Source organism: Oncorhynchus clarkii, chromosome 1 (genome assembly GCF_045791955.1).
Source record: "Oncorhynchus clarkii lewisi isolate Uvic-CL-2024 chromosome 1, UVic_Ocla_1.0, whole genome shotgun sequence".
In the NCBI taxonomy this organism is placed as follows: domain Eukaryota; kingdom Metazoa; phylum Chordata; class Actinopteri; order Salmoniformes; family Salmonidae; genus Oncorhynchus; species Oncorhynchus clarkii.
In genome coordinates, this window is record NC_092147.1 from 66779142 (window position 1) to 66793228 (window position 14087).

General features: G+C 45.0%; 1 pseudogene; it reads left to right on the forward strand.

The window, feature by feature from the left end:
• Positions 1-2690: 2690 nt before the first annotated feature.
• On the forward strand, positions 2691-14008 carry LOC139411114 (WW domain binding protein 1-like; annotated as a pseudogene).
• Positions 14009-14087: the final 79 nt, after the last annotated feature.

Sequence of the window (14087 nt, forward strand, 5' to 3'; positions counted from 1 at the left end):
TAGTACACTACTGTATTCACTCTGTAAATCACATGTGAATCCTTAAAGAGATGAGTGGGGCTAAGGCTTAAGAGGGTGTGAACGATGCTGAATGGGTGTAGACAAAGAAGAGCTCTCTAGTGAGTGTACCCAAACATTCAAGGTCCATTTTCTCAAAAGTGGGATTAGAAGTTTAGAAGCATAACTACTTTCCCATTGTTCCTCAAATGTAGTGTATGATATATAATTTAAGCTCTGAGTCTCTACTTTTATCCAATGTAAAAAATACCATTTCAAATTTTGCTACATAAGACCGAATTTGAGCCAGTCACTCACATTTTTTGAATAAAATACATTCATTTGGATTCCCTGGTGCCATTTTGGCAGCTTTAAAACCCTTAATGAGTTCACCGAGGTGTGCAATTGTTTTGATTTTCATTTGTTTATGATGCCTGTGATGTTTGTGATGTTCTAATGTAATGTACTTGTTATTGTATATTGTTATTCTGCCTTGTATCTAGTAGTTTCGTTTTTATTTTATGTCCTCAGGGCACCATTGAAAATGAGACCCAGTTCACAATTGGGCTCCCCTGAATAAATACAAGTTTTTAAAAATGTCTAAAGACCTTGGGACTGAACACCTCCCTCTGCAACTGGATCCTGGATGGGCCACCCATAGGTGGTGAGGGTAGACAACAACACATCTGCCACGCTGACCCTCAACTCAGGGGCCCCTCAGGGGTGCGTGCTTAGTCCCTTCCTGTACTCCCTGTTCACCCACCCACAATTGCACCGCACACGACTCCAACACCATCATTAAATTTGCAGGCGACATGATGATGTTAGGAGGAGGAAAACAATCTCTCCCTCAACATGAGCAAGACAAAGGAGCTGATCGTGGACTACAGGAAACGGAGGGCCAAGCATGCCCCCATTCACATCGACGGGTCTGTAGTCACTAAGCTAAGGACCCTGGGACTAAACACCTCCCTCTGCAACTAGATCCTGGACTTCCTGATAGGCCGTCCCCAGGTGGTAAGGGTAGGTAACAACACATCCGCCACGCTGATCCTCAGCACGGCGGCCCCTCAGGGGTGTGTGCTCAGTCCTCTCCTGTACTCCCTGTTCACTCATGACTGCACGACCAGGCATGACTCCAACACCATCATTAAGTTTGCTGATGACACAACAGTGACAACGATGAGACAGCCTATAGGGAGGAGGTCAGAGACCTGACCGTGTGGTGCAAGGACAACAACCTCTCCCTCAACGTGACCAAGACAAAGGAGATGATTGTGGACTACAGGAAAAGGAGGACAGAGCACGCCCCCATTCTCATCGACGGGGCTGTTGTGGAGAGCTTCAAGTTCCTTGGCGTCCACATCACCGCCTGGTATTGGCAACTGCTCGGCCTCCGACCGCAAGGCACTGCAGAGGGTAGTGCGTACGGCCCAGTACATCACTGGAGCCAAGCTTCCTGCCATCCAGGACCTCCATACCTGGCGGTGTCAGAGGAAGGCCATAACAATTGTCAAAGACTCAAGCCACCCTAGTCATAGACTGTTCTCTCTGCTATCGCATGGCAAGCGGTACCGGAGTGCCAAGTCTAGGTCCAAGAGGCTTCTAAACAACTTCTACCCGCAAGCCATAAGACTCCTGAACATCTAATCAAATGGCTACCCAGACTATTTGCAGTGCCCCCCTCCCCCTTCTACACTACTCTGTTATTATCTATGCATAGTGACTTTAATAACTCTACCTACATGTACATATTACCTCAATTACCTCGACACCGGTGCCCCTTCACATTGACTCTGTATCGGTACCCCCTGTAGATAGTCCCGCTATTGTTATTTACTGCTGCTCTTTAATTATTTGTTATTTTTATCTCTTACTTTCTTTGGTAGGGAATATGTTTTTATATTTGGTGTGTCATCATAGTGATCTCTGACTTGTGGTCAGACTCGCTCAGGTGGAACAAACTTAAATTTGCACCTTTTTCATTGCTGATTTGAATGTCATTGATAAAACACAGAGGTGTCAAAGATTTTTTTCCACAAACATCCTTTCTGAATTTAAAAGTATCCTCGAAGTAATCATTTAGTTTTTTTCAAAAGCATCTGTATTCTGATTACAATATTTTTTACTGGTAACGTAAAGGATTACAGTTACCATCTTTTGTAATCCGATACTCCCCAACCCCACTTAATACAGTTATTTTATCATAGGAGTGGCAAAAAAGCTGCTTGTGCATTGATAAGCAAGCAATATCCACAGTCGACGTACAGATAGAGCTGGAATGTGAAGCTAACTGCAGCTAGCTAGCTTTAGAAAACATTGAGCAGATCTAGCTTTCTTCGTAGTATACCCCTCGGGTCTGGCCAGCGTGTTTCAGTAATAGCCTATACAGGAGTGAGGCTAATCTAAATTCAGGGCTGCTTGGCAGTCGTTGTTGTGATTGCGTGACATCTACTTGTCAAATCTGCAGTTGCGATTTTCGAGGCTGCAATTAAAATTGAGACTACATAGGTCAGACATGGGAGTGTCGGTTAGGGTGTACGTGTGTCTATGTGAGACTGTGAAAGAAGGGGCTTGGGTCTTAAACTGGCCTCGGTTGCCCTGTTTACTTGCATTCCCTGGCACCATATTGGGGGTCTATATCCAGAGGGGTTCTGTTGCATTTAAATCAAGACCTCTTTTGGGTTGCTGCTCACTCTGTTGCTGCTCACTCTCTTTTGGGTTGCTGCTCACTCTGTGCTGCTGGCTACTCAACTACAAGTCATTTTGAGTGCACCATACAACAATGCTGCATTCAACCACTCCAGTGATCCATGCAGTGCAAAAAAAGGAAAAGCTCAACACAAAATTCTTCCTGACTGGCCCTCCTTTGGTCGCCTCCCTCCTCTTCCTCTCTCCTGCATATTTTGTTGGGTTTGTTATCCCAGCCGAGGGCATTGATGAGACCATGGCATTGTTGCTGGAAATTACACAGGTATGCTAGCACAGGGCATTTCCATCTGAAAGGACCCATGAGCACCAACATGTGAAGTTCATAGCAGTATGTCAAATTCGGTGTCAAATGAAAGCTAAGAGTTCATATTTTTGAGAAATTAAAGGAAATATACATTTTTCAAAAATGTTCTGTCCTAAAAATTGGGAATAAACAAAGGCTTTGATTTCTGGTCAAATAGATGGAAAAGTGGTTTTAGAAATCATCTACCAGAAAAAGTCTTACAAGGTATTTGAAATACATCAAAACACAATAATGTTGAAGTAAAGACCCCTGCCAACTAAAATCAACACATATTTAGTTTTGAAGAAATTATTTGTCTTCTGTAAGTTTAAGAAACCTTGGCTTCCTTGTGCCAAAACTAAATATATTTTCTAATTTCTCTCCCTCATGAGGAGGGAGGATAATGGAAGTTCACAGAAGTAGCAAGTAATGGTAGACCTACCAATAAGTTAGTGTTTTTGCTGATATCAAGTGTGTTTAGACGTTTTTAAGTGATTAAAAAAGGAATTGAAAAATCAGTAATGGAATTACTGCAATTGAATTGGCTACAATGGCATGTTCAGCTCATAACTGTTTTTTTTCTCTTTCTGTCATCTGGTGGTCAAAGCAAGACTGAACTGTCTGGACAACCCCTACCTGCCTCTCTATCTCTCCCCTGCTCTCTTTTTCACAATTTCTCTTTCTCTCCAGTTAATGTCACCTCTCCTGGCTCTTACTGACACCTATCACAACACCTACTAGTCACCCTCTTCACATTTAATATAACAAGCACTCTCACCCACTGAACACCGACCAACACCAGACGTCCATAGACGTTGAAAAGTAGTTGAAATGTTGTCATTCGCCCTGGCCGGATCAAATCTGAACCAATCATAGACGTTTATGTTTCACAAGTTTGGTCAGCACAGTAGAGTACAGTAGAGAAAAAAACACACACACACTTTAACACACATACTCTAAAACACACACACATTATTCTTTGTAATGTAATATTCTAATGGAGCAATGTCAATTTGTATAATGCTCAATGTTGGACGCCAGGAAGAGTAGCTGCTGCCTTGGTAACAGCTAATGGGGATCCTAAAACTAAGTGCAGTAACGTCACAATAAAGAAAAGCAGAGAACAGTCAAGTGCAGTACAGCACAGTGGAGTAGAGCACACTAGAGTATAGTATAAGGTACCGTACTCTACTGTGATGTCCAAACTTGTGACATAGATGTCCATGATTGTTTCAGACTTGGTCTGGTCTGGACCAAACAGATTAGGTCTTGTTTGGAGGCGGAGCTCTTTACAATAATAGCCAGGATGTAGACTAACTGCCCAGGACCCGGTTTCCGATAGCAATGGAATTGAGGCTTACAATTTTTTGATGATGCATCTTTCCTACAACCTGAAGATAACATGCGTTTCCCTAAACACCACACAGAGAGAACGGTCGCTAGTGCGTTGTTGGAGCGTGTGTTGATAGGATATGAAGAAAGGATCTAACAATTCCTTAACATTATAATTATTTCACAATACAGACGATGGATTAGCTCCTGAAGTAATATGACCACGATGGCTGCAAATATTGAGGTGGCTTATTCTAATGCTTACCCGATAAAAATGCACTAAATCACAGCACATTATTGAGCACGTTAGGCTACACATCATGAAATATGTTGAGATAAATTACAGACAGTACTCTACAAGAAGCAAAATAGAACTCAATTGATTGAACATTAAATGTATTTCAATATGATTGATGTTTATATTTTAATGCTGTGATCTCGGTTTTCATTTGAAGCATATTTTTAGGTAGCTTGTTTGTATCAATTGCAAAGACATTGGCAACTTTGTATTTGTAGTCGACTTTGTTCTGCAGTTCTACTTCATACCTTTCAGACCATCAGTACGGTTGAAAGTATGGATTATATCCCTCCCACTCTGCGTAGGTCACAGTGGGAGCACGACCATGCACGGTTTCTTATTTCTTCTCGCAAAATTGCGAAAATTTACTGCATCTTCCCAAGTTCCGTTAGAGTAAGCTTAACTCTATGCGAGTTGTGTGTACTGTCAGTCTGTCTGTCACCAACAGCCTGTGGGTTAGAGTGCAAGATTCACCCTCCAAGGCTGTGTGACAGCTCTCCCCTACCTATCCCTTTTTACTGGAGGATGCCGGGCTTCCTTGTCTTGTGCTGACTTAGCCCACCAGCTAGCGTATGTATTGGCCACCGTACTCCGGTGCTAACCTTGTCTAGATATCCTCCACTGCTGCGCTCGTTATAGAGGCCACCGGGCACTAGTTCTCCTTCAACTACTTAAAACTCTAACTGTTCACTTCCCTATATAACCACATCCAGGAAGGTTGTTAGCCTAGCCAGCTATAAAACATGAGATTCGCATAGCCGTATTCTGAGGTCATGACAACGATGATGAAACTGATCCACATTTTGAGAGCATCATCATCCCTACAACACCACCTGCTACGAGGCATTCTGACAGAGTCCAATGCCAGTTTTGATGTCTTACTACTTACTGCACAACAATGTCAGATGGCTCAGCAAAGACACGGTTCTGGAATGCATTCAGGAGGAAATCAAAGCTTATTAGAGCAAAAGAGTGACATTGGCAACTCCGTTTTCTGAGTTTGGAAACATTTTTGACAGACATTACATCACACCTTAATCAACTGAATGTTAAGCTGCGGGGACGGGACAACACAGCGTGTGATATGATAACAGCAGTCCGGACTTTCCAAAATACATTTTTGAGTTTTTCAAAAATGATCTCCAGAGAGAACTTGTCCACTTCCCCAATTTTCTGATGCAAACATAGGAAGACAAAGATGTTCCCAACAATGTTGATTTCAGTGTTGGAAGAGAAGTGCTTCTGCTCATCCAGAACCCCTTCTTGGTCACAAATGTTACAAAGTTGTCAGAAGAAGCTAAATAGATCTTCAGATGGATAGATGTTGCATCACAGCAAATGGAGTTGATTGAGCTGCAAGAAAATGTGGCTTTAAAGGAGCAGGCTGGTGATTGTGACCCTGTCACTTTCTGGGGAAATATGGTACCTGCAGCTGATGTCCCTGTTCTCAAGAAACTGGCACTATACATCCTGACCATGTTTGGCTCCACATACAGCGGTGAATCCGCCTACTCCACAATTAACTTTATTAAAAACAAATACCCCACCAGGTTCACCAATGAACACCTGCACCAGTGTCTCAGAGTTGCTCTCACACCATTTGTTCCAAAGTTCACAGCATTGGCAGGAGACAGTGTTGGGAGAAAACAAGGATGTCATCGAGGTAGACGAAAACGAACCGGTTCAACATGTCGTGGAGAACGTCATTAACCAGGGCCTGGAACACAGCAGGGGCGTTGGTAAGTGCAAATGGCATGACCAGGTATTTGTAGTGGCCCTAGGCCACATTGAAGGCAGTCTTCCACTAGTCCACTGCCCGTATCCGCTCCAGATGGTAGGCGTTCCGCAGGTCCAACTTGGAGAAAACGGTGGCGACCAGGGCGGCTCGAAGGCCAAGGCGATGAGTGGTAGCGGGTAGCAGTTCTTCACCGTGATGTCATTGAAGCCCCGGTAGTCGATGCACTGGCGCAGGGTTTTGTCCTTCTTCTAAACAAAGAAGAACCCTGTACCGGAAGGGGAGGCAGAAGGACGGATACACCCTGCAGCTAGGGAGTCCTCGATGTAGGTCTCAATTGCCTTGGTCTCCGGACGCGACAGAGAGTACAGTCGTCCCCAGGGCAGTGTGGTGCCTGGGAGAAGGTCGATCCCGGCATCATAGGGTTGGTGAAGAGGAAGTGAAGTGGCTAGGGCCTTACTGAAAACCTCCCGGAGGTCCTGGCACTCCGCAGGAATGGCGGAGAGGTCCAGGGCAACTTCTGATCCCACAGGAAGACATCCCAGGGCAGGCTGCGCTGACTTCAGACAATGGGCATGGCAGAACGGTCTCCAGCCCATAATGGCACCAGCAGTCCAGTCTGAGGGGATTGTGCCGCTGGAGCCAAGAGAATCTCAATACCACGGGAAGCTGAGGAGACTTAATCAGCATAAATTGGATTGCCTCGCTGTGGTTCCCTGACACTCGTAGGTTGATAGGAGTGGTATTGTGAGTGACCCGGCCTACAGAGCGCCCGTCCAGCGCTCTAATGTCCATGGGAATGTAGAGGGGCTGAGTGGGGATGCCCAGCTCGGACGCCAGGGTAGCGTCCAAAAAACTCTAATCATCCCCAGAGTCAATGAGTACCCGGAGAGATTTCGACTGGTTCCCCCACAGCAGGATAGCATGGAAAGGGATGCGAGTAAGGGGAGAGGAAAAGTTCTGTATGGCCCACCAGAGTACTCGCCCCTTCTTGATGAACCTGGGTTTTTAATTGGCAGATAGCTAAGAAATGTCCCGTAGCTCCACAATATAGACAGCTCTGGGTATGGAGTCAGCGTAAGTGCTCAGCCGGAGTCAATCTAGTACTACCCAGGTGCATGGACACCGAAGGAGGCGAGTCAGCAGCCCTCTGTAATTCCCGAGAGAACTCGGGTGACATTGGGTTCACTTGGACATGTAGACTTCAGGGGTCTCCGGGATTCCTCGGAGGCGAGGTGGGAATCAAGGGCGAACGAGGGCAACAGGGCACAGATTCCCTCTCCCTCCTACGTTCTCGAAGCCGCCCATCAATCCGGATGGTCAAGGCTATGATGGAGTCAAGGTCCATGGGCAGCTCCCGGGCTGCAAGCTAATCTTTGATCACCTCCGATAATCCGTGAAGGAACATGCGAACATTGCTTCCGTGCTCCAGGCACTCTCAGTCGCCAACGTGCGAAAATCCACCGCGTAGTCTGCCACACTACGGGAGTCTTGACGTAGCTGGTAGGGATGCAATGGTGCGCACCCTATGGTTCAATACTCACACGTGACCGCAGAATTACGATATGCCTGTCATTTTCCTATCATTTCCAAAAGTTGCTTATTGCACTGCAGACGACACGACACGCACGTTGTATATTCAGATCCACAGAACTAGACACGCATCTTGTGAACAGGCAAGGCAGACAACTGCTTGGGACCCCAGGCCGTTAGTGGGCTCTTGAGGGCTGACAAACTTTACTCCACAGCAATGTCTCAAAATGTGGCAACCGCAGTGACCGCAACCCCCTCCACCTTAAACAACCAATGGATGATTTGCAATGACATCTCAGAAGGAAACCTCCCTAAAGGGGGCCCCATGAAGAGAGGGGAAACTCTCACCTCCAATGTGACAATGGCGAGCGCTAGCGAGACAGAGAGAAGCAAATTTGAAGAGGCACCGGCGCCTTTCAAATCTGCTGTGTGGGAACATTTTGGATTCAACGTTCAATACGATGACGAGGTTAAGAAGACCGTAAACAAAGAAAGTACAGTCTGCAAGCATTGCTTTGTTACTGTCGGCTACTCGAGTGGAAACACTTCTAACATGTTGTGTCATTTACTCGCCATCACCCAGCCGTATCCCTTGCAGGTGGACCTGGTGCAAGGAGAGTCCACTTGTTAGCGAAAACACAACAATCTCTCACTGCTGCCTTCCAACAATAATTTAACCAAGTTACAATGTCCCCTCCCACCCACATTTCAGCAGATAAGTAATTCCCAAACTCTATGAAACACCACAGAGAGAAATTGAAAACAAATTGACTCAGACACCCTATCTAGCTCTCTCCACTGATAGTTGGACCTCCAGAGGGACTCAAAGCTACCTCACTGTGACGGTTCTCTATGTACTGGATTGGGAGATGAAGAGCTACGTGTTGCAAAAAGGGTGATGTGTTTATTTTTTTTACTTAAATATACAGATAGCGAAACCATACCGTTACTGTGGCCCACAAAACGTGATACATACCGAACCATGGGCCACTGTACTGTTGGCCCTAGTAGGCGGAGCAGCTTACGAGCAGCCTCTCTCCCGGACAACGGAGAATCAAACACCTTCCGCACTTCCAACTCCTCCAGACTGAGGCAGGCGGTGGACTGTTGCTCCCACACCACCGTAGCCCAGGTGAGAGCCCCCCTGGACATCAGCGTTGAGATACGCTATCCTCGAACGGTCCGAGGGGAACGAAGAAGCGCGAAAATGAGGGAGCACTGGGAGAGAAAAGCCAGTGCTCCGGAGGAGATAAGCGGGGTTCTCGGGACACTGGGGTAGGCTGGGAGATTACGGATGTGACCCACTGCCCAGTAGGGAATCCGCGGAATTGCTCCAGCAATGTATCGAACTCCTGGTCATGGCGTTCCGCCAGGTTATGGAGTCCCGCCATAAGACATTGAAGTAACTCCTCGTGTCTTCCAATGGTGTCTCCTTGCAGGGAGACAGCATAGTGGAGCTGGTCTTAGTTTGCTGGGTCAGTCATGGCCAGTTCGTACTATCAGAACTCAGGATAAGACCCAGATGTAGACAGCTAGAGTCACAGATGTTTAGGGGGCAGGCAAAAGACAAGTTAAAGGCATGCAGAGGTCCGTAATCCTGGGCAGTCAGTAAGGTACAGAACAGCAGGCTCAGAGTCAGGACAGGCAGAGGTTTGTAACCGGGTCAGAGTCAGGCAGGTGTAGAATGGCAGGCAGAATGGTCAGAACCCGGGAAAACTAGGAAACAGAACTTGAGAAAGCAGGGAGATGGGAAAACACGCTGGTAAGAAAAGACAAGACAAACTGGCAACAGAGAATACAGGTATAAATACACTGGGGATAATGAGGAAGATGGGTGACACCTGGATGGGGGTGGAGATAAGCACAAAGAGGTGAAACAGACCAGGTGTAATTTCTCTCATTAATGCAGGGCAAGGCCTAGCGTGACTTAAACACAAATATTGCATGGCCCACAGTGACGTTCTGTGCACTCAGATTATTATTTTCGTTCAACTCTCCTTTGTACTCCATAAAACATGCACTTAGTTTTATTTTAAAATATATAACATATTCAAGGCCCATGTTCAATGGGTTTGTTCCTCAGCCATGTTGATGCAATGTTGCACATGTTTATATTTGAAAGAAGTTGTAGTTCATTCAAATTCTTAGTCTCATTTAATGTATTTAATGTACATTTTATATAACAACATGTTTCCTAAGTCGTAGATGATTATGTTTATTACCACAGTGCCGATAAAGGGCGATATCCATCCGGACCTTTGCCACCTAGGAAATTTGTGTCGCTGGACCTTCTCAAATAGTAGCTGAGTACCCCTGGTTTAGGGGGAAATACTCTGAGTTTTAATGATGCTCCTACGAATGTTCTAACATTGAACTTAGCCTTGAAATGCTGTTGGGAAATCTAATTTTATTTGTCACACGCACAGAATACAACAAGTGTGACTTTTACTGTGAAATACTTACTTACAAACCCTTTCCCAGCAATGCAGTTAAAAAGGTAGACAATTAACAAATAGATACAAATAAAATAGTAACACAATAAAATAACAATAACCAGGCTATATACAAGGAGTACCGGTACCAAGTCAGTGTACTGGGCAACGAGGTAGTTGGACTGATTGATTGAGGTAATATGTACATGATGGTTTGGTGGGTGACTGATTGAGGTAATACGTATATGTATGTAGGGGGTGAAAAGCAGAAAGTCCAGGTAGCCATTTAATTAACTGTCTTATGGCTTTGGGGTAGAAGCTGTTCAGGAGCCTTTCGGTCCCAGACTTAGCACTCCGGTACCGCTTGCCGTGTGGTAAACCTGGTTCTCAATGTTAGAATGGAAAATCATGAATCAATTATGTGTGTTTCTGTGCTTTTCTTTTAGAGCAGGTTGGTGTGCCATGGAGACAACAACCAGAGTTATGTATGTGAATCAGACCACTGCTGTGGAGAGTCTCAGTGCTGCAGCTACTACTATGAGCTCTGGTGTGAGTTACCAGCTTCCTTCTCTCTGCTCCCCTTTCCCCCTTGTCTTTTCTCTCCCTGTACTATTCCATGTCTCCTCTCCTCCATACAGTGTATGCCTAACCAGAGTTATTTGTGTGAGCCTGTTGCTATCTCCTCTGTTCTGCTCTCCCCCTCTATCCTCTCCTCATATCGTATTCCCTGCCTATCCTCTGTCTCCATAGGTTGTGTAACTCTTAAATTAATACTGTGAGAGGGTAGCTCTAGTTGTTTACAGGCAGGGTTGTAGTCTCATGTTACTGGTGCAGTCCCTTTTTATAATAACTCAAGACTGACTGCATGGGCTTTAAAGGTACTGAGTCTGGAGCAGTTTTTCATTTGTTGTTTAGGCCTATGTTGCGCTCAACAAATGATCCTGAGCACTGAGGTGTGTGTGTCAGAGGTTTGAGACCTACAGATCTGTTGGAAATGGATGCTATTGCATTAACACGTAGCTCTGTTTTCAGGGTTCTGGTTGGTGTGGACTCTCATCATCATATTAATGTGCTGCTGTGTGTCTCAGCACCGGCGCTACAAGCAGAGCTTCCAGCAGCAGAGGAGACAGAATGAGATCAACCTCATTGTATACAGAGAGGCCCACAACAACACACAGCATCTCCCCCTCTATCTCAGTGAGTGCCTGTGTCTGTCTGTAGCATTTGTATGTGTGACACAGCACAATGACTATGGTACAATACATAGTACTATAGGCCTACATGTCAATATAATGTGTAAATACAGTACCAGTCAAAAGTTTGGACACTCACTCAAGGGTTTTTCATTATATTTTAAAACTATTTTCTACATTGTAGAATAATAGCAAAGACATCAAAACTATGAAATAACACATATGGGATCATGTAGTAACCAAAAAAGTGTTCAACAAATCAAAATATATTTTAGATTCTTCAAAGTAGCCACCCATTTGCCTTGATGACAGCTTTGCATTCTCAACCAGCTCCATGAGGAATGCTTTTCCAACAGTCTTGAAGGAGTTCCCACAAGCTGAGCAACTTTTGGCAGCTTTTCCTTCACTCTGCGGTCCAACTCATCCCAAAACATCTCAATTGGGTTGAGGTCGGGTGATTGTGGAGGCCAGGTCATCTGATGCAGCACTCCCACTAAGCGCAAACCAGATGGGATGGCGTTTCGCTGCAGAATGCTGTGGTAGCCATGCTGGTTAAGTGTGCCATGAATTCTAAATAAATCACTGACAGTGCCACCAGCAAAGCACCAGCACACCATCACACCTCCTACTCCATGCTTCACGGTGGGAACCACACATGCAGAGATTATCCGTTCACCTACTCTGCGTCTCACAAAGACACAGCGGTTGGACTCAGACCAAAGGACAGATTTGCACTGGTCTAATGTCCATTGCTCGTGTTTCTTGGCCCAAGCAATTCTCTTCTTCTTATTGATATCCTTTAGTAGTGGTTTCTTTGCAGCAATTCGACCATGAAGGCCTGATTCACGTAGTCTCTGAACAGTTGATGTTGAGATGTGTCTGTTACTTGAACTCTGTGAGGCGCAATCTGAGGTGCAGTTAATTTCCAATTTCTGGAGCAGGTAACTCTAATGAACTTATCCTCTGCAGCAGAGGTAACTCTGGGTCTTCCTTTCCTGTGGCGGTCCTCATGAGAGCCAGTTTTTGCAACTGCAGTTCTTTACATTTTCCCTATTGACTGACCTTCATGTCTTAAAGTTATGATGGACTGTCGTTTCTCTTTGCTTATTATTTGAGCTGTTCTTGCCATAATATGGACTTAGTCTTTTACCAAATAGGGCTATCTTCCGCATACCAATCCTACCTTGTCACAACACAACTTATTGGCTCAAACGCATTAAGGAAATAAATACCATAAATTAACTTTTAACAAGGCACTCCTGTTAATTGACATGCATTCCAGGTGACTACCTCATGAAGCTGGTTAAGAGAATGCCAAGAGTGTGCAAAGCTCTCTTTAAGGCAAATGGTGGCTACTTTGAAGAATCTCAAATATAAAATATATTTTGATTTGTTTAATTTAAATGCGGAAGACTTATTTCAGTTGAAGGTATTCAGTTGTACAACTGACTAGGTATCCCCCTTTCCCTTTCCCTTGATACTTTTTTGGTTACTACATGATTCCATATGTGTTATTTCATAGTTTTGATGTCTTCACTATTATTCTACAATGTAGAAAATTGTACAAATAAAGAAAAAACATTGAATGAGTAGGTGTGTCCAAAGGATTGACTGGTACTGTATATCAAGACATTTAAATTAATATCCGCTCCTTCCCTTTCTCGTTGTATAGGATTCCTGCCTGACTACATGCTGCCAACCTATGAAGAGGTAGTTGACAGCACTGCCACTCCTCCCCCTCCCTACAGTCCCCCTCCAGTTAGCCTCTCTGTCCACCCAGCACCCTGACTGCCCTCATCCTTCCCCCAGACCACCACCACATACCCAGACACAACCCCCACTGCGGCCCCCCGTGTCTACACAGGGGGAGCATGGCAATGGTTTCCCTGACAACAATAACTCGGCGTTGGGCAGGTAACTGCGCTTTACAGGCGACTCGGCAATCGAGATGTGTGATAACCAGGAACTCTGGGAGGGAGGAGGAAGACACATGCTGGGAAGGGAGGAGGAAGAAAACATCTGTGATAGATGCAGACCCCAGATTCAGATCCACACAGACACCAATATACACACAGACATAGAGACTCAGAGTTGATCCCCCAAACCTGTGAGTGAGAGGTGTGTGTGTGTGCCTGTGAATGTGTCCCTCCTTAGAAGAAAGTAGCACAATGCTTGCATCACAATGTGCATTCCTCTGTAATGCAGCCGTGCCATATGTAGCCATATCTTAAGGTGGTGATGCACTGACCCTAAAAGCCTGGAGTCTCACTGCTGAGCCACACAAAGGCCAGTAGATTATAGAGTTCCTGTACAGTTCAAATTATGAATTTATGCCATGTCGAACTGAATAGAAACTAAAAGCAGGCTGGCACGGTTGAGAGCTTTGCTGGAGGTACAAATTGGTTTCATAGAACCGCTTTCAACACTGTAGACTTCCTCATTGGTTTTGGGGCGAATTCAGGCATAACAGCGGCCTCTTGTGTTTATATATATATTTATTCAGACAAGACATAAATGACTAAATGAGATACACAGTCTAACATCAACATATGATGTAGGAATATACACAACC